This window comes from Cuculus canorus, chromosome 18, assembly GCF_017976375.1.
Source record: "Cuculus canorus isolate bCucCan1 chromosome 18, bCucCan1.pri, whole genome shotgun sequence".
In the NCBI taxonomy this organism is placed as follows: Eukaryota; Metazoa; Chordata; class Aves; order Cuculiformes; family Cuculidae; genus Cuculus; species Cuculus canorus.
Genome location: NC_071418.1, coordinates 2,686,401 through 2,712,089, shown reverse-complemented (window position 1 = coordinate 2,712,089; position 25,689 = coordinate 2,686,401). Strand labels below are relative to the sequence as shown.

At 37.9% G+C, this 25,689-nt stretch overlaps 1 protein-coding gene across 1 annotated transcript in view; it reads right to left on the bottom strand.

Annotated features, from left to right (window-relative positions):
• ANKFN1 (ankyrin repeat and fibronectin type III domain containing 1) overlaps positions 1-24,621 on the bottom strand; it is a 99,787-nt gene extending 75,166 nt beyond the window's left edge. Inside the window, exon 1 of the mRNA XM_054083764.1 lies at positions 24,499-24,621. The gene's annotated coding sequence lies outside the window, so the exon portion shown is untranslated. The remainder of the gene's footprint in view (positions 1-24,498) is intronic.
• Between the last annotated feature and the right edge of the window lie 1,068 nt (positions 24,622-25,689).

Sequence of the window (25,689 nt, the reverse complement as noted above, 5' to 3'; positions counted from 1 at the left end):
TACATAATGAGGGACAAGTGTAAAGCTTTCATCTCTCTTCACGGGAAATCCTAGGGAAGGTGAATAAACCCATAGAGACCATTGTATGAACTCATGTCATATCATTTGAGAAAGCTTTATTCTACCTCGACAACTGAAAACAGAGTATATTCATTTACAAAGAATTTCTTTTTTTCTGTATATCTCCAGCTAAAAGCAATTTTTAAAGCCACTCCCTTGTTTGACTACCAGCTCAACAAGGAAAGCTGTCATTTAGAAAAATAAAATAAATCAAAATCAGTTAAATTGTGCACCTTCCTTGGTCATTCTTCTCCACTAGTCCTAACTTACGAGTGGCTATTCTCCCTTCTCTTCAGATCCTTCTCTAAGCTCTCTCATCAGGATTTCAAAGTTAGATGATCAAATGTGCAGGGAGGCACCTAATTTCTCACAGGCACTTCTGAAAGCTCCTGACTGGGTCTACAGTGAACAATTTTCTTTCTCTTCCCCTGCCCCCAACCCCTTTTTTTTTTCTGGCCTTTGATCTTTAGAAAGCACAAATGCCATTACAGTGAATAAAGTCATAGCCCACAGAGGCAATCCCTTACTATTTACCTCTTTCCTCCCTGCCCCCTTTGCGACCAAGGCTCCAGCACAACCAAGCCAGTTAAGCTGGGCTAAGATACAGCAGCAGGTATCATCAGCACTGTGACAAATGAGAATGTGTGTCAGGGGAGACTGTTTAAACAAACAGTTGGATGCTTGGGAATGCAGACAGAAGACTTAAGATCTTGCTCTTTTTTCTTTTTCTTTTTCTTTCCCCCTCCATCTTCAAAACAGAAGATTAAGTTTGCTGTGAACATGAGCTGATGAAAAGAATTCAAATAGTGCTTTGAATAGTGCCACTGGGAGCGTCACAGGAGAATTACAAATTGCTGCTGGAGACACCAGTCTCCCTTTACAGAAAGTTAACATAAAAGTACACATATCTTCTTTCTATAAGGTACTAACTTGTAAATTAACCTTTAATGGAGTATAAATGATGTCCTGAAAGGACTGCTTATGCAGCTATATTTATGATCTAGAAAATTGCAAATATTTACAAGATTATAGGTGTTAATGGTCTGTCAAAAATGTTTGTATATTGTACATACATTAAACCTCAGTTTAAGACCACCCTGCTATAAAGACCACCCCATTTCTTGTCCCATATAGAATTTCACTTTGATTCCATATATTCCATTCCTTATAACAGGGCTAGGCCCCAGCAGTCACCCTGATCACGGCAGCCAAGGAACTTCTCTATCAGATCCGCTCCTTAACTGTTCCCAGCTCCTCTGTGCAGCTCTCCACTAGGCAGCATTATCATTGGTATTCACCTTTGGTAAGACATCTCAAGTATATTCCAAGTTGCTCCGCTGCTTGCACACTCCAAAGGCAAAGCAAACCTAGCGCTGGGAGTCAGATGCAGCCTTAGCAGAACCAAGCAACACCTCAATGCAATACAAGCAGCAGCTCCACTGTCTCACACTCCTGCCTCAGTTTCCTCACTCTGATAGAAGTCAGTCACACTTATTAATGAAGCATCTACAGCATTACTGTATCCTCCTCTAAGGAACATATTTACTGTTCAAACACAGGTCATCAATAAAGAAAACAGATAAACCTAATCCTGCTGTCTGGCCTCTCTTAAGACCTCTGTTTCCAAGGGCTTCTGCTGCTGTCTACTCAGCAGGTGGACGCAGCAAGGCCTTTCATCTAGCTGGTAGAGCGAGCGCCTTTCCCTGACCCAGCACTCGACAGTAGTCCCCTATTCCCCACAGCGCTCTCTCAGCTAAGCTGCTTGTTGTTCTTTTATCTCACCACCTGGGTGCAGCTAATTAATCACATCTGGGGCTGCACACCCAGCTCCCTAAAACAATATTCTCTCCCTGTGGCTCAGTAAAATTCCAACTTTTCATATTCTACATTTGAGTCTCAGGGCTCAGCCTTCTTTTTTCACTAAGCTCATTATTTAAACTGTAATTTTCCTTACAACAGCTTTTAATTGAGCTTTTCCACCAGTGCTAGAGTGAAATAAAAAGGAAACATCCCCTCTGAGTTAACAGCAAATGCTATATTTGTTTCTCATGTAATTTTTCTTTGGTAAATAATTATTAATATATTCTTTCCAGACATAAGTTACAGTGACAATATTTTCAATTGAAACTACTGAATGTCTTTACTGTTCAAAGCGAGAGACTAACTCCTCCTCTGATCTATTAGAGTTTCTTTTTTTGGGCAATGAAGTAACTTTCTGCGTCAGAAATTTGATTCAGGCTTCTGAATTGAAATTCCTCCTTCTTCAAACATTGACAAATAAAAACAGTGGAATTTGTCAGTTGTGACAGTGAGATTTCACAAAGGTCAAAGTTCGAATTTTGAAAAAGCAAAACCTTTTTTTTGGAAATGCGCATAACAAAAACCAGTTTCCTGCTCAAAGGATGTTACATTTTTTAATACTCACTTTAGAAACTTCAGCATATTCACACATCAATAAAGTTGGGGAAAAATAAATATTTTAGGAACAAATACTTGGGCCTCTGCCCAGGTTTTATTACAAAAGATTGTTTTCTTTTGTAATTTTTCATTTGCTGTCCATTACCTTGCTCAATGACTGAAAAAGAAGTTCTTTAGGATAAAAGAGTCAAAGGAAAACTTGAAAAGGCTCTGTCCCCACTGACCTCGAGCACATTTTTATTGATATCAAATTGCTCATATATTTTTGCCCTGCCATTTTCATTTTTATACCTGCTGCTTCGGATCTTCAAATGATGTAAACTGGCGTAGACTTAATGGATTCAGAGAGGATCTGGTATTAATTATTGGGGATTTTATGATATCCAGTGAGATAATATAAAAGCAGTTCCTCTTCTAACTTTGAAACAGAACTATCTGTAAGCCAACTATAGAGATACGTCTCAAGTGAACTGCTATGAGGAAAATATTCGCTTCTAAGATTTTATATAGATCTTCAAATTATCTAATTCTTTTTACGCCATGATCTGTCAAAAGAATAATAAATGTCTGGTTTCTCACAAGTTAGGAAACGTTTAAGTTTCTGGAAAACACAGAATTTGCTTGGACAACTCAATGAAATGATGTTTTGATTTTAGTGTTGTTTTACATAGAATGAGCTGGCTTGTATCTGTTTGGCTGCTAATAAGAAGCAGAGCAAACAATAAAGTTATATGTAATTTTTAGGTTTCAAGCATTCTCTTTGACCTGTTTTTTTGCTGGTGTAACCAGATTTATTACAAGGTTCCCAAGTATTCCTCTCATCTCCAGTGCATAGTTCCAATGCATCTTTCTCCAAGTCTTCTTCTAAGATTGGTCAGTCAACAGGGCTTTTTATACAAATCCCTAGATAAACTCCAGAGTTTTATTTTTATAGTTTAACAAATTGTCTTCTGGCTTGGGGACATCCACTGAGCAGAGATCAATAGGCTAAGATCTCTCACAGATTGATGAGAGGTTTTGTTGGAAGCAAACACTGAAATATCGTACGGCTTCTGTGCTTCTAACAGGTATTTCCCATGTCAAGCAAAAGCATTATAAATCTACATATTTATAACTCCGGTACAGAACAAACAAAACTGCCACACAGCTATCAGTCTGGCTTATTGAATTTTGACACCTCTAATGATAGTTTTCAAGGACAGAGACAAAACTCCAAGATCTCTCTGACCAGATACCTGAGGTGCCTCTTAATTTTCCCTGATCATCAGAGCACTTATCTATAAATTCCCGTGAAAATAGTTGGGTATCTTGCTGCCAGTAATCCTACTGGAAAAGTGCTTCCCACCAACAGATAGAAATACCTGGTTTACCAGGTAAACATGCATATGTGGGTAGTTTATATTATTATGATTTTTTTTCCCAGTGTTTTTATTTGGAAGACACCAGCTTTGGTGTCTTCCTTCTTGACATTTATACAGAGATGGATCATGGACCTTGAACCAATTAGTTGATTCCAACAGCAATTAAATGTGTTTGTGGATCTGAGCATTCATGTTTCTGCATTCAAGTTTTTCCTCCGTAAAAGAAGAATGAACAGTCCTTCCTTCCCCCTCTTCTGAATGTTCATGTTCAGTCTATAAATTCTTCAGGGCAAGAATTCTGTTAATAAATGTTGGTTTAGTGCCTCCTACAATGGGTATCTGCTCACAATGGGGTACTAAAAAAAAAAAATAGTACTTATTACTGACAGTAAAAATACAGCTCGTTGACTAAAGGTGCATGAAAAGAATTTTGTCCTGTAGGACATCAAAGTTCTTAAAAATTCATATGTCAAGTATTGCCATCTGAACTAAATTAGTTTTGCAGAACTAAGATTTCATGGCAAATAAAAATAGTATATCATCTTAATAAAAGCATCATGTGCAAACGGAAAATAAAAGCAAGAAATATATAATTTTATAGTGCTTGCACAGTTCTTCTTACTCTGAACTGAAATTCAAAACTGCAAGAAGAAGCAGCCATCAACAGCCACATAATCAATCTGCTGCAATGCTGGTGCTGGTCTCCGACTTATTTGATACAAAGGACAGTGGAAACAATAGGAAAGTTTGCAGGAGCGTAGTAAATAACTCTAATGCTTTGAATTGCAAGGGGTAAGCAGCCTACCAAAAGTATTTATCAAAGTCATATTGGGGGAAAGAAACACCAGCAAATAGAACAGCACAAGCCAGATGCTTGGAGATTAAATGGGGTCAAAAATGCAACCCTAATTTTCATAACATCCTCATGAACACTCACAGGAAACTGTGTTCTGAACCTGTTATGGAAGACGGGGTTTTGAAAGTTAAAGAGGAGTTGTAGAGTTAGAGTCTACTGAATAAGGGCTGAATTACAGAGGAAGGGAAAAATAACCTGTTCACTAAATAGAAGTAAGAACATAAAAAACAGTACAGAACAACGGCTTAAAGTAGCTGACAGTTATGTCTGGACTCGTGAGATCAGATTTACATCTTTCAATTTGCACTTGTGTTGAAGGCTCAGATCAGAGTCAGATCTTTAAGCTCTTCAATGAACGAACTAGAATTATTGCAGACAAGGGAATCAACATACTTGACTTCTGTGAACTTCCCAGACTTGCCCCTAGATATAAATAAATAAATAAAATTTAAATAAAGTAAAATAAAGTACTTCTCTAGTATTTTTATCTCCTTTCAACCCTTGTGTCACTCTCCCTTTATTACTGCACACCATCTGCTCAGTAAACTGAAATCACATAACTGAAAATCAACGCTACAGACATTAAAATATTTGGGTTCCAGTGTTATTGTTTGAAACTACTCAGAAGCACAGAAAAATGTTTATCTGTATGGATGATTTTAATTTTCTTTTTCTCTGAAATATTAAATTTTAATGCAAGTTCTTATAAAAAGTTCACATTTACTTTTTTGCCTGTTACACAATGGGTTGAAAATGAAAAAAATCCCCCAGTACAAATTTAGAAATATTAGATCAAATTACTTTTGAAATGCTCTGAGATCTTCCAATTTGGGCTGCTTTGTTTCTACATCAGACAACAAGGTTCGATTATAAATCAATTATTCATCTCTAAAAATTCTTATACATTCAACATGATCTATTGCTTGTGTTACCCCAGGAATTTTGAAGAAAATGCTATTATTTGTTTGCTGTGCCGGTAATAACAGGAGATGTTACTGCTCTTATTTTCTCACTGAAACTAGAGACCATCTGGTTCAAAATACAAGAAATCAGGTATTGTATTTTATTGATGAGGGCTCATGATCAGATCAGTTAGTGGCGCACAAACCCCAATTTCCAGGTGAATTTCTAGAAGCAGAAGCATTGGTTGGATGTTGATGCCACTTCTTACCGGCAAGATTGCAACTGCTTTACTGACGATAACTTATATTCTCACAGAACTGTGCACGAGGGTAAATCGTAGCAGAGTGAGCCAAGACAGCGGCAATAAACAAGGAATTGAGGGGGGATGTGGCTAGGGGCTGGATCATGCTCTGTGTTCAGATACTGTGCTTCTTCCTCATTCTTTAGTAATGAGATTCTTAAGCTTCTTTAATCTAAACACAGGTGTAAAGAGCAGGAGCAATACATGCAGTTACAGCATTGTGCTTTATATGTATAAATGCAAGCCTGAAGTTCATTGCATATAATGGGAGATGTCCTGGATTATTTCCATGGAGCACAGACTTCAGCAAAAGGGATGATTTTATTTTCAAGAAAAAATTGAAATGGAATCCCCTCACATGTAGAGGCCAAGAAACTAGAGAGCTCAAAAAAATAAATCAAGGCCATGTTATTCAATATCTCTTAAGTGTAACGGATGATGAAGCCCATTAGAAATTAAAGGAAAGAAATTTTTAAGTGCTCATAATGCCCTTTAGCTGCCATTTAAAAAGCCATCTGACATTTTCACTCATCACCAACAGCTCTGGCACCAGCAGCACTAGGAAAATGACCAAAGCAATGGCAGGCATTTAATTTTCAGGCTTTGATATTGCAAAACAATGCAGCAAAAAGAAATGAAAACTTAACAAATTGGTTGACAATTTTCTTTTAGACTCTTCCCTTTCATTTCTGCCGTACCAATTTACCTCCTGCTGACTTGCAAAAGGAACACAGTGTAATTAATTTGCTTTAGTGGACAGTGTAGGCATACGGAATGCAACTATGAGAACCATAGCTTTGGTGTATTTTGGTTGACAGTTTAAGCTGTAATTATTATCTGCCAACAATTTGCACAAAAGTGTAATTTCTAATGCAAATTAATTCTTGGAAGAGCAGACAATGGAGTTTTAAACAAGTGAAACCCAGCCACTTCTGAACACACTGGCTGTACTCTTTTTGTACACAGAAAATTCTGCAAGTTGATGTGTTCATAGGACAAGTGGTATAAATAAACTGTGCATAGGAGTGACTGCACAATGCAATTTGTTTCTGTTGGTGATTAAAATAATCTATCATACTCAAAAGGTCAGTTTTCTTCTCCTGTGGAAATTCAGGAAGAAATCTTCTTCTGTATGCTAGAAGAAAACTAATTTTTAAATAAAACAACTGAAACACAAGTTGTAACTCTCTCCTAAACATTCAAAGCCCCTGCAGCTGTAGAGCACAGCCGTGTTTTGTGTTCCTACAGCCTATGACACTCAGGGCTGCCTTATGCGGATACGATCCATGTATCCAATATATCATAATTCTAAAGCTTCTGCAGACCTAGTGCACACACACCGTCTGTTCATGATCAGATCGCCTACTCTGAGATATGTTGGATTAATATGCATGCTTAAAGTTACTCTGCAGCACAAGTACATAGGGGCTGCAGTACCAGAAGCGTTTTCTCTGAAAGTAGAGTTGACTTGTGGTGTTTCCACTCTGCCTTATCTCTAGTTCCATCCTTACAGTAACAACTGTTTGTCATTGCAACTGTTTCAGCTAAACACAAGACACAGACTTTTGGGCTTCCTACAATAGGTCCAGACTGAAACACTTACACATGTGCTGCAACAACACCTGCACAGCCAGCTCAACACCTTGAAAACATCACGTCAGACCTACTGTATGGGATATAATTGTTGTGCACATGAGGAACAGAGCAAATCTTCTGTATGTGCAGGGAAAAAATATACAGAGCTCGTGGAGCAAGTCAGATGCTTCCTGAAAGTCTTGACTTACTGAGTGAGCGTAGCCTGAATTGAAAGCACATGTGTGTTAAGGCAGGTCTGTCCAAAGCTTCCGGAAAGTATCAGATCTGCTGCAGGCAGACCTCTGTGCAGATCACAGTGTGGTGTGTGCACACTTACTCAGACATTTCTTGAAAGAAGGACCCTGCTCACTACACAGCTGCTGTGTGGGATGCTGCCACTGATGCTCCAGTTGACCTGCTGTGTTACCAGAAATCCTAGATAAAGATTTGTATCTGTCAAAAACTTTGAAGCTTAAAGTTTTTATCCAGAAAGAGGAAAAAGTGGAGGTGTGGAATCCCATCTTTCTTCTTCAGTGAACTCCAGTGTGAAGAATTGTGTCCCAACTGAAATTCTCCAGTCACTGTAATGACTGCACTGTTACAACACATCGATTGTATCTGGTCTGACACAGGAGCCCAGTACAAGGAGCCGAACATTCCCATACTGAAGTTGTGAGATCATGTACTGGTATACATTATGGACAATGTTTCTTGTAGCTGTAGGTTACTTCATCTCTCTCCCTGTATTCTTCGCTACACTCACACTGCAGCACGAAAGGAAGCAATCTGACTTCTCTCACTGCAGAGGGGTTCAGTTTGCCATTAAATTGCAGGTTTCATTCTGAACAATGTGATTGACTTTCTCTTTTTCTTTACAAAAAAACCTAGCTTATTGAAAGGTGAATATGGTGTACCAGGAAAAAAAGAGCTCACGGAGATTATGACTTAAGCTTTAAAGCTGGTACAAGTTAATTATTCTTCTTGAAGGTAGAACAGCTTGAAAACAGGTTTCCCTTAACAATCACCCCTAAATCTAAGAACTTGGCTGCAGAGACGACTAGTTTACAGTCCTTCCCACACACTGCACTATGCTTTTGTCTGTGAAACAACTAGAAACACAACTTTGAACCTATAGTATGTACGGAGGAAACAAAGAGATGATAAAGTCAATGTTTGTGCCAAATTCGTTTTGCCAAATGTGCTATTTTGGTGCTAAAATACAACTGGAATGATAGTCTCTACAGATAAAGTTAGAAACCCGACACTGCCCTTGCTAAGTAATTTACTATACCTGCACAGTCAATTCACCTCTTTACAGCTTGGGTGGTGCTTATTATCCCATCCAGGGTAGGTGGGCTCAGATTTCAAGCAGTGTTGAGCTGAAGATATGACTAAGCATACAGAGAGAGAAGCAGTGTGTGATACTGGATAACATGCTGGGTTTGGGAGTGAGGAGACTCCGTTTCTATTCTTGTTATATGACCGTGACCAAGTCGCTTCCTGTTTCTCTGACCCCTTCCACCCTCATCCATCATCTGTCTGCACAGCAAGCTTGCTTTCTTACATGCAGTACCTAATAAAATAGGGCCTGTAGGTGATCCTGCAACACAAATAATATCTGCTTCTTGCCTGTGTTTGTTAAGACATTCTCTCCACAATGCTCTATGTTTAGGATTTCAGAGATGGCAACATCTAGCCATCAGGCTCACAGAAGGCTTTATTATCATAATTCCCAGTTGTGAAATATTCTTACAAATATGTGAACCATTAATGATGTCAAAGGCTTTTTGTCTCCTTTGTACTCTGTAAATCTTCTAGGACATATCAGATACAAGTATGTTTCAAGCACCAATTAATGTATTTTATCTTAAAGTGTGTGGAAAAGCTGGTGATGTAATCTCTCTGCTGTGTCTGTCTCTATTCTATTTACCCATTTTTTGAACCCACAGATTCTTATATTATTCTTTGATTTCACATAAGGTTTGATTTTTATGGAAAAGACCATCAGGAATTACTGGTACTTGAGAGTTTATTTTTCTGAAACAATTTGTAACTTTCATCAATGGTGTGCAAAAGGGAACAGAAGTTATGTTCAAAGTGGACCAAATGAATAAACACTGATCTAAAAATTCTATTACTTCTTCTTAATAAACCCTGAACAATAAGAACAATAAGAAAAATGAGGAAAATGGCATGAAAAAGAATTGGAGCTTTTTCACCATTATCTGAAGACCAAAAATACAATTTTTACTACACACTTAACTATCAGCTGCCATACAGTCTTTTTTTTTTTTTGAGCTACATGTCAGCTCTGATCAAACTGTAGAACGCCATGGATAACAGCTGGCAAATGTAACACACACTCCCTGGTTAAAGTTCATGTCATCGGCAGAGTAAAATGCATAGCACTAAACCCTAAAATGCATTTAGCGTTCTGGTCTTAAACCCTGGAAAGCATTAAGCATATGATTTTCTTTAACCCCTCAGAAGCCTAAGTGGTTCCACTGAAAACAATGAGACCACTTAAGTACTAAAAATTAAGTGGAAACTCAGGTAGGCTGCTGGATTGGGACCAACAGACTTTGCAGACCCAAGCAGTAATTTACGCGCTTGTTTTCTGCTGAGTGCATTCAGATCAGCCCGTTCTGTACCACGCTTGACACAACAACCTGCTGGTAACTGCAGAAGCACAAGTTCTGTGGATGGTAAAAAAGGTTGCTGCAAGTAGACTGGGTAAGTTCACATAACAGAGATCAGAGTTCAGTTAATACTAGTTATGTCAGTCTGCCTTATAAACCTGATATTATAAATATGCAACATTGATAAGAGCCTAACACGTCAAATCATATTAAACTATTTGTAAACCAAATGTTTTTGTGAGAAGAGCTCAATTTCTTGACATATACAGAACCGAGAAGACCAATTATCTGCTAATCAACATGAGAATAAAAGGATACAAACCTACACCTCAACTAATGAGATATCTACTCTGAGTAATAAATCAGTTAATTTATATACTTCAAGTACCCCAAAATACACAGAGACTCTGATAAATAATCACCAAACATCCACCTTTAAGATGGAATACATATACCAAAATCACTGCTAAATAGTGAGACAGAAGAGTTATTTTTAAACAGAAAATACCTGTATGCTGCCATGTTAATGACAACGTTTCCTGGATAGAGCTCTATGTGCCTATGTCTCCAAGGTCCACCCACCCTCTAAGCATCAAAATCACTCTCTATGTGCTGGTGGCTCAATATGCCAACACACAACACCTTTTCTCCAGAGCTTTGAAAGTTCAGAAATCCTGAAAATACAGCTCAAACTCTCTTCTGCTCCAACAGATTCCCAAGTGAAAATAATTCAGACTCATTGAATAAGAGCTGTCATAATTTCGTGTGCTGCCCATGGAGTCTTATGGGTTTTGTTTGGAGAAATAAATTCTCTCTCTCACTAATCTCATACCTGAAAATAAATAAATAGAAAAATGTATAATTTAACCTAAAATTTGCCACTTAATACTGCATTCAAGCAAATGTCATGATCAGAAAACTCGTAACAAAACCTCTTTTTGCAACATAGCCTCTTTAGAACATAAGACTATTTTACATGTTTGCATTAAGAAGTAGAAAATAAAGCTCAGCACAGCCATTTACTGGGAACAATCTTAAGGCTTGTCCGCACAGGAAGTTAAGCTAAATTAGCTGAAAGGTGTGAATTTAAAGTGCATTAAGGTAAAGTTAACTACAGTCACTTTACTTCTGAATGAGAACATTCACACCAAGCTTTAATGCACTTTAACTAATATACTTCAAAATCATATCTTTAGTTAATTTGTCTTAAATTCCTGTGCAAACAACTCCTCTCTAGCACTTACCGAGAGCCACAATATAGATTGATGTGGGTGTATTTATAAATATGCCTATTAACCTTAAGACTCTGAGTCAATAAAATTTGGGATGTTAAATAAAAAGAATAAATATGTCCTTGCATGAACTTCCCAGTGCAATGAGAGTGCAAACAGTCCTAATGCTCCCAGTGCAAACATATTATTAATTTAACCCTAAATTATATAAAATTATATTCATTACCCAGAGCCAGATAAAAAAAGTACTTGGGTATTGTAGCTGCCTATATTATGAATCTATTCCTGAAACAAACGTGATGTAAATAAATGGGAAAGAAAGCTAATTTTTATTTCAATACAATATGTATGTTGAGGTTCACCAGGAAGGCATAAATACATAATCGATTTATATTTGAATTCTTTTTGGAAAAAAAGCAAGGAAAAAAGGTCTAAAATTTTTTTCTTTTCTGAGGGTTGTCTTAAAGTTGTGATGATAAAGGATGTCTCAAGTTATCCAGAGAAAGCAAAATGCGTCTTTGCCTCAGATAACCTGCAAAATCAATACTAACCATGTTTTTGCTGCCACCGCTCAAGCTAAAAACGCCTTTTCAGAAGCAGGTCTTGTAGAAAGAGAACAGAGACATACTTAACATCCACGTATATTTACACTGTGACTTTGTGCTCTGACAAACCAAGGAGCAATGGTTTGGCACAACAATCAGCATTTGAAGATGGCTGTTGTGCTCTCCAGACTGACACATCCAGTTCAGCTGCCACGAGTATAGCTCGGAAATAAAAAGGTGCCCTTTGCAAGGGCAGGAAAAAAAGCTGGTTTCCCAACCAAGCTGGTGGACTGGTGGTGTGCGCCTTCAGTCCACAGGCAAGCCTGGATACAGCCTCCCAAGTTCTTGAGGTTCCACAGAAGCCTCCCGTCTCCCCCCGAGCTTGCCTCTAGATCCTTTCTCTCTCTTCAAAAGCTGACAAGTAGCACATATTTAGTTCAAAGGAGAAAATGTAATAGTGCTGAGACCTATTTTTGTAACAGATGGTTTAGAGAATGGGATAGTGGGACATGAACAAGATCCATTTTCTCTTTGTGCAACAACATTACATAGTCCTAAACTTTGGGGGTCCCATCATCTTTCCTGTGATTTCCCCCAAATCAGACTATTAATACACCTTCAGAAATCTAGCTGATAGAAAGTCTGGTCATTTTATACTTTCAGCCCTTTAGAACTGTGCTCAAGAGCCTTTAAACATGCCTTTCACTGGTTTGATAGGTGAGAACAGCTCCCCTCTCTGATGCAGTTTGCTATGTCCTTTACTTTCTTTGTAGCTTGTGGAGTTACAAAGTTTGCATTTGACTTTTTAAACATTCCTCCCTCCCTTCAGTTACCACCAGAACAGGGCTATCTACAACAACTGGGAAGTAGGAGCTGTGTTCTACAGTAGATTCAGACCCTGCTTGGACCAGGCTTGACTCAGTGGAAGAAGGACGGTTTTCTCTTTTGCCATCAATATAAATCAGGGACGTAATGTAATCTATAGAAACTTGTGCATCAGCCTTCATCATCCTAGATATCACATCCTAGAAATCCAGAAACACCTTAAAACAGTAAAAAATACTAAGAGAAAACACACCCGAGACAGGCAGACATGTCTAATTCACACCATCAAGCTACGAGCTAAAACTTTGGCTTCAGTGATTATGCCTGAGACATTTAAATGGTTTTAAATTATAAGTCTAGCAGAAGTATTTTTCTAATAATAAGCCATTAATTCTGGCAGTTTCAGACTGTCTGAATGTAGGTGTATAAACTGTAGCTGCATCAATCAGTGCTGTGTGTCTGGCTATTTCAGGCATTCCTTGTTAGTGCAAAGAAAGAACAGTTTGTCCACCAAGCACAACAGCAGTTGAGATTCCTGTTGATTGATCACTAAATGTGCCGTAGTGAAAATATATTCAAATCGAGCTGAAGAAGCAGGCACAGCAAAGATGTAATGGGGGCGGAGGAAGGAGAGATGAAATTGGCCGCAACAGGAAATTCCTTCTCATGAGTCTTCCAACTAGCTGACAAGATGGATTTCATTCCTGTAGGTAACGGTGCTCTATATTTAATCTTCTACAACATCTGTAACCATGCAAATTCTTCTCTGCTCTATATGCAAGCTCAATTACTGACAAATCATTTTTGCTCTTCAGGATATTTGCCCACCGTATATTAGTACTGTTTCACCTACAGAATTCACTGATGTCAACAAAATCTCTGTGTAAAGAAAGTAGATATACTAAGGAAAGTTGTTCTGCAAGTTGAAGAATCCTTTCTTGATCACAATTAGGAAGCTGGAAATTTCTGAAGTGGTTTATCAAGAGGCCTGCAGTATCTGTTTCCAGAGAATCAATGATTTTGCTGTTAAAAATTGACCGAAGTTCTCAGATATCACAGTATTTAATTTGAAGAACCTTATTATAAAAGCTTTACAATTCTAGCTAGGGAAGGAATATTTTCTGCTGGAAGTGTCACTGTTGGTATTAGACACAGTGACAAGTGAAACTCAACTAATTTTCCAGTTTGGTGAAAATCTCAGATTTTGGGTTCCCAGCCAAATGTCTGTCTGAACTTCTTGGTTTTGACAGTCTGAAAAACAAGCTAGAGGTTTCAGAGCAACACATTTCCACCATTTGCAAACTGTGAAAATCTAGGCTACAAACCTCTGACAAAATTTGGCTCCAAACCCTGTTTTGTAGATCAAGCAGGCGAGCATCGCTACAGCAGTCAGTAGCACAACGTAGAATCTCCCGTTACCTTCGTCTCTTTTCCAACATTCAGTCAGTCAGCGTGGAAAGACATTTTTTCCTCCTGTGCAATAAACTATTAAAGTATGCACTCAAGCTTAAACAGACACAGCCTTTCTGTCAATGGCATGAAAGCTTTAAGTGCAACAAATGAGAGGCAGATAATCCTGTAAGTAAAACACTGTGCTGTTAGCTCTGTTGGAAGTTACAGTGAGGAAAACAATCACCATGTCTTCATTTTTAGGTATCCACATTGGTAGTAAATGTTTTCTTTATTGTCAAAGCAATGAGGCAAACATCTCACAATGACTGAGACCAGTTACATTTGGATGTCACCTACCCCCAGTTAGGTGAGTCTGAGCCCCCGATTTTGCCACCTAAACTAGTTTGGTGCAAATGCCTTCTACAGGGAAAGGTGATGACAGTCCAAAGGGCTGAACTGTGCATTCACAGGTATCTCTGAAAACACATTTGGAACAATCTTTTCTTCCTTAAATACACTTTATGACATGTGGATTTCTTCACAACAGTTGAAGATTTTAGATGAAGTTAAAAAAAGATACTTGAAAGCTGAAGTCTTTCTTCATGAGTGGGAATTCGCCCAGACATTTCAACACAATTAATTGATCTGCTTATATTTAGGCATGGGCTGAAATATCTTGGTCAGCTGATACCTGAAAGGGGAAGAGCTTTTAATAAAACATCAAGGATGCAATTTCTAAATGTATTTTCTTGTAATAGCCACATTCTGAGCTCAGCTTTTCAAGGGAAAAATGGGAGAAATAACTATATTGAAGTAGTTTTCACCCAGGAAAATAAAAGGCTAGTGGGAACACACCTGTATCAAGATAGGTTATTTATAGACAATATTCATTTTTATTCCAGTTCATGACTTTTTGAGTTTTTTTATTTTCTTTAACATTCTCCATCATTATCTTCTCTAATCAGTTGTAGAAATCACAAAACAAAATGATGTGGCAAAGGCCTATGCTCTTGAGAAATCAGCCTCCTGGAGTGAGTTCTAAATTAAGAAAATACATTTTTCTTGGCAATTTCCATGTAAACTAAAAAAAATAGCATTCTGCTACCTGTCAAGCCACATCAGTCTTGGAAAAAGAGCCACAACATTAGTCTGTACAAAAGAAGTTATCTGTAACAAACTAGGGATGCAAATCAAATCTATTTTTATGTCTTTATGAGTTGGTTGCATGACCTAATGAAGGGGCACTCCCCCATTCCTGGTGAACAGAGTTAACCCCAAGTTAGCTTCCCCCCTTCAACAAGAATTGCTGCAAAGAGATTTTCAAGAAGAAAGCAAAGGAAAATTTCAAAGGGAAATGTAACAGTGTTTATGAAAAGATCAGACTGTAACAGTTAAAATGAAGACATGCTCAGGTGCCTGGCTTACGTGAGTCAGTTTTTATCTTTGTATTTCCAGTTGCAATGATGTTTAACTGAGGCAGAAAAAAATGGCTGGAGGACTTTAAGTCCCACTTCTGTATCAACTGCACATGGCTAAGGGACAAATGCTTCAGTACACTAAGGCAAAAGTACATTAAAAAAAACCCTCTGCACCTTTCCCATACACAGTGATTGCATTTAATTTTCGTAGTGGTTAGCAAATACTTTATTTTTAACCTCTTCTTTCTAACATGCCCTCCCCACACACTACCAAGCAGACCAGGAGAAAGCAGGTAAAAATGATGTTTCATTCTTAAACCTCCCATATGGCTTAGTCAGATGCAAACTGGGGTGGTCTGTCTGTCACCAGTGATTGTCTTACAGAACTCGACAACAAAACCACACAGTTGCTGACAGTCTGTTTTTACATTTCTACCCATACAAGTTGGGTCACGGCTTCTCTAAGGATGCAGAGCTGTCCTCATTTGAACTTGTGGGAGATCTCAGTATCCCCCTTTACGGATTGTGTTTTCTTTATATTCAGCCAGATGGAAACTTGGGTTTTTTTCCAGCATTGCAGTCTGGATTGCAAGCTGGGGTTTGCTCTGCTTCAGTCTGTTCATTTATTTCCGTTTTACTTTCCATTGCATTTATCTACTCAGGAAATTACTGCAAATTACACTGGGACGTAAATTTACAGTGTTTTGATTGCTTTGTAGTGATTCCCTGTGTTAACCCACTCACTGTACTCCATATTCTTAGAAAGCGGAATAAACTGCCTTGCATTTAGTGAGTGTTCCCAGTGACCACACAGAGTTGCTACATAGGCTGATAACATAATCTGACAGCCTATCTTCTTCTGCAGCAATTTCTCTATCAGCTATTAACTATTTTAGGTGACATTTCAAAAATATCTTGACAGGTATAATATGCATCTGCTGGTGCCTGGTTTTGTATGTTGACAAACCAGTTCTCCCTGCACAAATCTCAAAGTCCAACCTTGAAATGAAAAAAATTAAGTGACTCCCAACAATGACAGATTTCCAAAAGCCACTGTTTTAAAATACTTTTTCTTCAGGGAACAAGCTCACATTTTATTAAATGTCTACTGAGTTATCAGCACTCAGTGTTCTCTCACACGTCAAGAACACTGTCACATACACGGTAGAAGCCACTGTTAGCAGCAATAGTGAGACACTGCAAGAGCTTTCAAAAGCTCCCTATTCCCCTTTCAGATTCAACCAAAGAACAGGAAACCATTAATGATGAATTTTGCCTGTAGAATCAGGTACAAACTATTCATGTTTCACTAAGGAAAGGAAATAATTAATCTGATTTATTCTACACTTCTAACCTGAGTCTATTTTTTTTATTGTCTGTAAGATTTCCCTGGTCACACCAGAAAGACGAGCACAGCACAAGATTCCAGTAAATCTTTGCACATAACCAAGAATATCTCTCTCCAGCCTTCCACACTTAGCAAACACAGTACACATTTTATGTTGTATCACTTAACTATTAAAAATACTACACAAATGACTACAAAAATTCAGTAAAATTAAAACTTCTACCCACTGTAAACTGAGACTTTACGCATGACCAACTGTTAATGAGTATTTTTTTCCAGCCTTAGAAAACAGAGAACTTTGAACAGAAACCAGAACTTCCAGTGAGGAGAAAAAGCCCAAACCTTAAGTAAATTTCTATCATTCTTGTGACATGGAAGTACAGAGAAAGTAAGAGAGAATGTATTGAGAGCAAAGACTTAGTTACGATCCGTGGAGGTCCCTAACGTTACAGGTATTGGGTTGGGGAAGGAATAGACATTAGAGAATAATGAAAATTTTTCAAAATAAACTATTTAGTAATACATGGAGACATGGCACACATTTTTATGTTTGTTACCACACTGGTATTACATTTCTTGGAGGGAGCACAGGTTAATAACTCCAGGTGAAATGAATATTGTTGGTAAGCTTAAGGACACAAATCAGTTATTCTGTACCCAGTATAGCTGCCAGCATGACATGTTTCTACCATAATCTGCAGTTGGTCAGCTCTAAAACATCTAATTAAAGCAATTATTCTAGACTTTAATTGTTTATTTTTATTACTATAACATGAAGAGGCCCCTGTTGAAACAGGGCCTGTATGCTGTAAGGACACTTAGCAAGAGAGAATACTTTCCCTTTAAGCTTTCAATATAAATAAAGAAGACACAGAGGAAACAGCAAGGTGAAGAGATGATAGTAATAAGTGGTTTTAGTTACATAGTAGTGGAGACACAATTACAGCTGGCCCTGCTTAGCCCCACGCTGGTGTCTGACCAGTTGGATGTCCTGGATTTTATGTATGATTTGAAACTTTTCTTTAAGAACAAAAATCATTGTAAATGGAAGCATGAGCTGCTATTTCAGCTACAGTACTGGCTACTGGAAATTTCAGTGTACTGATCCTAAAGACTCTATGGCAAGACAGAAAAAAAGTATTCTTGGGTTCATAAATTATGTATCTATTTATATAAGCTAATTAATTTTGCAAAACATCATTTGAGAGTTAAACTCGCAGCTCTTTGAACTTGGGCAAAAACTTCCATCAATTTCAGAGGCTTTTGGATTATGTTCCCTTTCTGTCCCAACAAAACCCCTTTATAATATTAATTTGAAATCCCAAGATAAATCTAAAAACCTTGCTTAAGAAATGTAATGGCCTAACAAACATGGAATAAACATTCTAGCCACTTGTTGGGAAGTCTATCACTGTTGAAACCTGGTCCAGTAAGGCCAACCTTCTGAGCAGGCTAAAAGTCCCAATAAAGCTGGCTGGGAGTTTTGAAAGAACTATGGTATATTACATATTTTATTGCTAACACGCATAAATCAATCAGTGTCCTGAAAGCAGCAGTCTTTCTTAACTCACTGCATAAAGGAAGAAAATCCAGTCAGCATACTTATGTGTATAAATAGCTGGTTTTGATGAGGTAAGAGCCATGAGTAGGTGTTGGCAAGACTAAGGTCCGAGACATACAATTTACAGGGAGTTTGCTGGGTTTACAACTAAATACACTTTATGTTAACAATTAAATATGAAGCCTAAAACATCACCTTCTTTTCAACACCAATATGAAGCTCAGCAAAAGTTTTCAAAGGGAAAAAATCACCTGCAACAATGACCACACTTATTCTCAATACACAGTTTCTCGGTATTGTACTAAAGCAGTGCTTTGCTGTCACCTTTATTCTCTCTACAGATTCCTTCAGGGGAGCTGTTTTTTAAATCATTTTACAGTTTCACTATTAATCATGTCATAAAAAGCGTGACAGAAAGCTGGACAGAGGTTCATAATGAAATAGCAGAGACAGAGAACTAATTAATATCTGTAAATAATATTTAGCTGCAAGATACGAAGCTCCACACCCATTTCTCTCTCTCTCATCCCCCTCTGCCTGCAAGGGCACACTGTGGATTATGACCAGTCAGCCAGGCAGACTGGCAGGCAATAGGCTGAAATATTTTTCTCTTCCCCCCTTACCATCCTCCTATAGCATCTCTTCTCTCTATCCCAGCTCCTGCTTTGTTTCTTGAATGATGAATCTAAACATAATCCTAACTGACACTATAATCAGGCTGTGAAGACTGACAGTGCTCAGTGTATGTAGCACCACTTTCGCAGCTTTACTATTGCACACCATGGGTTTAAATAAACAGCCATATGAACACAACAGCAGATATCACTTGGAGAAACTCTTGTGCCATTTTGTTTTGTTCCCTTAAATAGAAAACAGCAAGGAATGACTGTGGTTCACTAGAGACAATAAGGAGTTGGGGTGGGAGCTGTCTGGAGCAACGGTTGTCATCAAACTGCAGATAAGCACAGACAAAATGAAGGAAATTTCAACTACTCAAAGCAATCTTTCCCTCCACCCTGTTTTTCTCTTGTATCGCTCAGGATATGGTATACTTTCCAAAACTTTGTCTTCCTGTCATCTTAAGGAGGTTTAAAAATGCCTAAAATGCCATGCTTGTAGCATTACATCACGTAAAAAATGTGGCTCAGTGTGAGCCATCAACTGTTGTGACTCTCAGCCTCTTATTCGTATCTAAATGAAACTGAGGGGTTTCTAATGTACTGCCCCAACGAACGACGCTTTCACTAATATAAACTGCACTAGTTTAATTGAATTTGGTAGTGCTGACACATGTCACGGCCGAGGCTCTGTCCTTACCCTGTGAACGCTCAGACTGCACACTTTCTGTCCAGATCCAGCTAATGAGGTACAAAATACACCTTTTTGTAAGACTATCCTAGAAAGCAGAGAACATACAACTATTATGACATTAGTTTTCAATCCCAAATTGATCACAATGGTCAAGTCCAGACAGGATTGTTGTAAACCTTAGTATATTGTGTTAGAAATCTGAAGAACCCTTTAAAGAGACAACACAGAGACATGCAGCTGCCCAGTGATGTCACAGAGTTTCTTTGTACACAGTATCAAAATGAAAAACAATCAGATTATACATAAGGAATGATACAATGGAAGTCACCTCTAAAATACTCAACTTTAACTAATTAAATGTGAGATATTTTGTAATATATCAGCCCATTTAGTTTTCAAAAGCCACTAACAACAACCACTTGGTATAAATTCCGATTCAAATAAAGTAAAATGCTATGTTGATTATTTTTAAAGAATAACTTTCTGGCTATATATTAAATAAAAATTGAATTATTACCTTCACTTGTGAGCCAGAAAGTATTGTCACACCAGATGGAGTCCAATAAAAATGGCCAGTTCTTTTCCATATCCTTCTGCAATGACCATACATCAAATTTTCCATCTATAAAATGCCTAGTGATATATGTACTTTTCAAGAGGTACAAGTGGCTAAATGGCAATTCTAACTCAACATTAACTTCTGAACAAATTCGATACACTTCATTATAATAATTTTTGAAATGGAGTCATAATTTTAAATATTATTACAGAAACTTCACCGGGCACCCTAATCATACACTCAGTGAAATATGTCAGACTTTTTCCCTTGCTTTTCAGAAGTGCACTGGCTGCGTATGTCAGCTTCCACAACATATTATTTTAGTCATTGAATTGCTAGACCTGAAATTCCTATCTATTTCAAGTGACAACTTGACTGATCTAAAACTTTGCTTGCCTCCAAAAAACATTGTGTTTCAGTCTGAATACCTACTTTCCTTTTCCAAAAGAATTTGTTACTCCCCTGGTGATGCCTGATGGCCATTGTATAATCTTGTACTCTCCCAAACCCAGTCTATAGAATCCAGCCTATACAAGCAGAGATTTATGTAGTGGCAAATATTTGCTTGAGACAATTGCTGACCTCAAACAAACATCTTCAGAAGACCAGGCATGCTGAGCGTTGCCATACGATTCACACAAGGATTAGCTCTGAACAAAAACTGCAGCAACTTTGCATTTAGAAGAAACTTGGATTCAGGTACAACTTCTCAGCTTTACTCCATGTGAACTTTAAATCAGAAGATCATTATTTCCAACATTGCCAGGATGCAAAAGGAAAACGACACATTAGCATTAAAAGATTTAGAAAAGGGTATTTTAGGACCCCTCAGCAGATTTCTATCTATCTCAGCTCACCGGCTCCCTAAAGGCAGGAAAGTAACTCAGAGCTGCTGGAGATGCATTTCTGATGCAGGAAAGGCAAGTTTGGACATCAACCTTAAGCTCATACTGAACTTCCAAACCTTCCTTCACAACTCACTCCAAACTCTCAATGTTTATTACTAAAGTGGAGACATAATCTGAATCATATATGAGATGGTCCTTAATGCCAGCTTAAAAATGACACTAAAGTAGGCTACAAAATCAGCAAAGAAGTCTCCTCAGGTCTTGGTTTTACATTTTTTAGATCAAAGAGAAGCATTCCTAGAGACAGAGAAAATGATAAAACATAGTTATTGTTTATTTTGAATACCCTCTCACTCAGTTTTTCCTACAACTGTCCCAGGCTGTAGACTAGAGCCTGAAGGAAGATCCCATGAATACATCTATTATAATTCAGAATAGCTTCTCTATAGCAGACTTTACAAACACATATTTATCTGCTTTTTCATAATGGTACTGAAAGAGTAGAGAGAGGGGGGAAAAAACAGATTCTTTTTTTCATCTACTGAGTGGAATAGTAAGAGAAAGGAAGTATGAAAAAGCAACTGCTACAAAAACCTGATATAGAAGTACAATCAACTTGTCATAGGAAGAGGAGAAAACAGCTCCACCAGTCCCATAACCAAAGAAATAATATAAGCAGGTGATTAAAAATGAGAGCATAAGGAATTAATGCCAGTTTTCCATCGGTCTGTCCATTAAAACTCCATTGATAACATTCAAGTTTTTAAGCACACCATATTGTATTTTTATGTCTTAATCGCTAGGTAGTTTTTTTTCAGTGAAATTAATCTTTGGGCTATAACACTTCCAATTTGTTTATTCAGTACAGTTCATACTACATCAAGGATAACACTAGCAATGAAGACATGAAGGCACTAGATTTAATACACCTTAAAAACCAGAGTGTTCTTGTGGGTATTTGGAGAGTTTGTCTTCTTGTTCAAGCTAGTACAAGCTGAACTCCCTACTGCAGTGTTTTTATAGCTGCTGCTACCTGTGTCAGTAGCAGCACACCTGCACACACTGCCATTAAGAATTGTGCTTGACACAGCATGAAACTTCTCCAACTTCTTGACTGCCAGCCCTATAAGTAAGCTTCTCATAACTCTTCCTATAGGTCAAACATAACTCATTTCTTTAATCTTTAAGTTTAACATCCACTTTTTCTTGTTTCAGCTTACTCTCTATATGTCATATATGTAAAGCATCAAGAAATTGAAATAGGTGTTGGTACCAATCTAATCCACTGCTGCAACATTAGATCTTCGCTCTCTGTTCTAAGATATGTAGCATTTCTGTAGATTATTAGAAATCCTTTTGCTTACTTAGTTTCTACAGGAAGTGATCCCTTAGCTTTACTTTCTTGTCTCCAGATTTCTGGGGAGGCTTCATTTATGTTTGCAGTGTACTTCAAATGCTCAGATAAAAGGCACAGTATAACTACTGCTAATAACAATACAAACTTATTAAATCTGAAGTAACTCAAAGTGCTCTCAGTGGCTTATTCATATAAAATCTCTAACAGCAGGACTGGCAAGAGGACTTACTTTTTTTTATCCAAATGAAAATAAACTCTACCCGAAAAAAAGGGTAAATGATGAGCAAAGGAAATGTGTAGAACTAGGCATCAAATGGGGATGGGGGAAGTGAGGGAGAAGATCAATCTGCAATACTAAAAATCTTTGCTGAAATAAACCCATAAAATTAGGATTTGCTTCACACATTATGAAATACGCACATCAAATTGTAATTTGCAACTCAAACACTGCCTACTGAATGTAAAATATTTTAATCTTGCGCCTTAACTGGTATCACTGATTCATGCAGGAGTATTGTTTGAAGCAGAGCATAACAGGAGGGAAATATAACCACAGAGACAAAAGGAGAACAATTAATTTCAATGACATTACAGTATTACCTTCATCTTTATTTAGGCACAAAAGCTAACATTATTCATAAAGGTGCAAACACTTAAATGCAAATTGGAGCTAAGAGACAAACTGTCAATTACACACAAAAGGGAGTATTATGACTGTTTGAACCTGTGATTATCTAGGAAAAGCTCAGTGGTATGAGGTGCTTTACATGAACACAGCAAGTGATAGGTAGAAGGTGAGCAATGTACGGGGAATAGAAGAGTAATAGCAGGCATTATTGACATGACTGGATAGCTGATGCATGATACTTCTGCAGCTGCTCTGTGCACATAGTTGCCAATGACTCTGTTTTCCTGCAGTAATCATGTTTGAAATAAGAGAAACTAAGTTGCCTGCAGTGATAAATGCATTTGCTGCGACATTATAAGACTCGTCTCTAAGTGTAGACTAAAAGGCAGCCTGCATCCAAATGATCAGCATGCAGATTTATTTGTTAAAATATTAACTCAAATACCTGAATTTTAATTCAAACATGATGAAAAATTGTGACCGGGGGAAGTTTGCACATTAGATTAGGAAGAACTGAGACTAACTCATCCCTTATGCAAGTCTTCCACAAGATAACTGGTTTAAAATGGGATTAATTCAAATGTCACTGTTCAGGAAAAATTACTACAAACTTACAGAGTTTATGCATTAGGCTTTTCCAACTGAGAGTGACAAGAGCTCTAGTAATACATAGCACTTTAGGGACATCAGAAGAAGTATTAATTTCAATACAGGTAAAAGATTAAATTCCATTATTTTATGTGCTGTATGTCACTGCAACACAGCACCCACTTCAACAACGTAATAACTACTTTGAGGGAAATAAACTATTCCAGCATACAGAAAATTTTATGCATGTGTATATATATGTAGAAATACCACCTGCACACATCTCTTCTGCACCATGAAGAAAAGCAACTAGATCTGTCTACAGAAAAGCCAATTGAGTTAAATCTTCAATAAAAGAGCAATACTTTAACTCAGATTCTGCAGTCCTCTTCATTAACTTCAAAAGCAAACATAATTTTGCCAAGCAGTATTGTCTATTTCCACTGTACTTTACAGTCCTTTCAAGATCCTCATGGCATATCATCTCCATTTAGAGGACAGGGAAGGGAAAGAGAGAGGTGAGGTGAGATGTTCAGAGCTATAAAGGAAGTCAGTAAAATACTAAGGACTAGGAACCAGTTGTGCTCCTGTTTCCAGACCCTGAAATGCTAAATGCAAACATACAATCCTACCAGCAAACAAGGTAAGCATCACATCAGTACCCCTGTTTCAAACGTACATGCCTACTGGGAAGTGCTGGACAATTCTGGTTGCCAGCCAGTAAACTTTCCCCCTCCTCAGCGTGAACTCTGATTGTGTGCCAGTTCACTTACCCATGATTATCATTTTTTCTGTCTGATGAGCGTAGAACAATTGCCTTTCGAGCACTGGTTAGCTAGAGCCGGAAGAACCGTTTGCCTCCAGCCCAGCTGTCGGAGTCTCCATGCAAGATGCTGTGCAAAACGTTGAGTTAAAAGAAAGCACGAGTAGGGGGAAAAGAGAGCTCTCTGAGAACCTCCACATGGTTCCTGTTGCTAAGGGAACCACTCCCTTTGTCTGCATAGGTTAGGAATGGCTGTTTCATTTGGAGTCTGTCTCTTAAGTACAGAAAACAGCACAACAATTTCAGGAAGGAAAAAATCCCCCAATCCTCCAGAATATCTTATGACCAAAGAAAAAATGAACTGCGTAGGAATTCTTACGTTAAACTCAGCTCTTAATAGTTGATTTGGGTGACTCCAAGGAGATCATAGAACTTCTCTGTGCCATCTGATGGGACAATATACCACTGCACACAGTTTAATTCATTTATTGTAATCAGCTCTTGGGAACAAGGTATCTGGTTATGGAAACATAGATCAAGAAATTATGTCCAGTTTATTACAGCTGATGGAGAGAGATCAACAGCAAGAAATATAAGTTTTGAATAGGTATTCATGACAATCTGTAGACAAGAGACACCTTTACTTCCATATCCTCCTATAAAAATCCAAGCCCAAATCCTTTTCTCTGTTCTCATAGCTGTTGCTCCCTTGCTTCCTCTCATCTCTCAGGCCCAGCACAGCGCTGGCCACATTCCTGAATCCCCAGGTATCTGAGAATCTACTTTCTATACTGGCTGATAGGTCTCAGTGCAATTCAACACATGGAGTTAGGAATCCCTGCTTCTTATCTTTGCCCATCTCCCATTTTAAGGAGTATACTAGGGATATGTACTTTTGAATAAAGATTATTTCACTGTAAGTCTGAAGTTCTATAACATGAAGAATTAATAGAAATTGCCACGAAGGTTTGCACATCAGGAACAGAAACACCATGAGTCTAACCTCAAACTTGTGTTTCCATTAAGAAAACCAGCCTCCTTATGAAAACATAGAGCACAACATGCAGTTTGCAACGCAATCGTTTCGCATGCTCTCTTTCAGGTGACACCAAAACCAGCATGCCAAAAATCTGTGTGGTTAATATTTTTCTGTGGAATTACTTGTCTCAACACCTTATTATTGTTGGGTAGAAATTTGGAT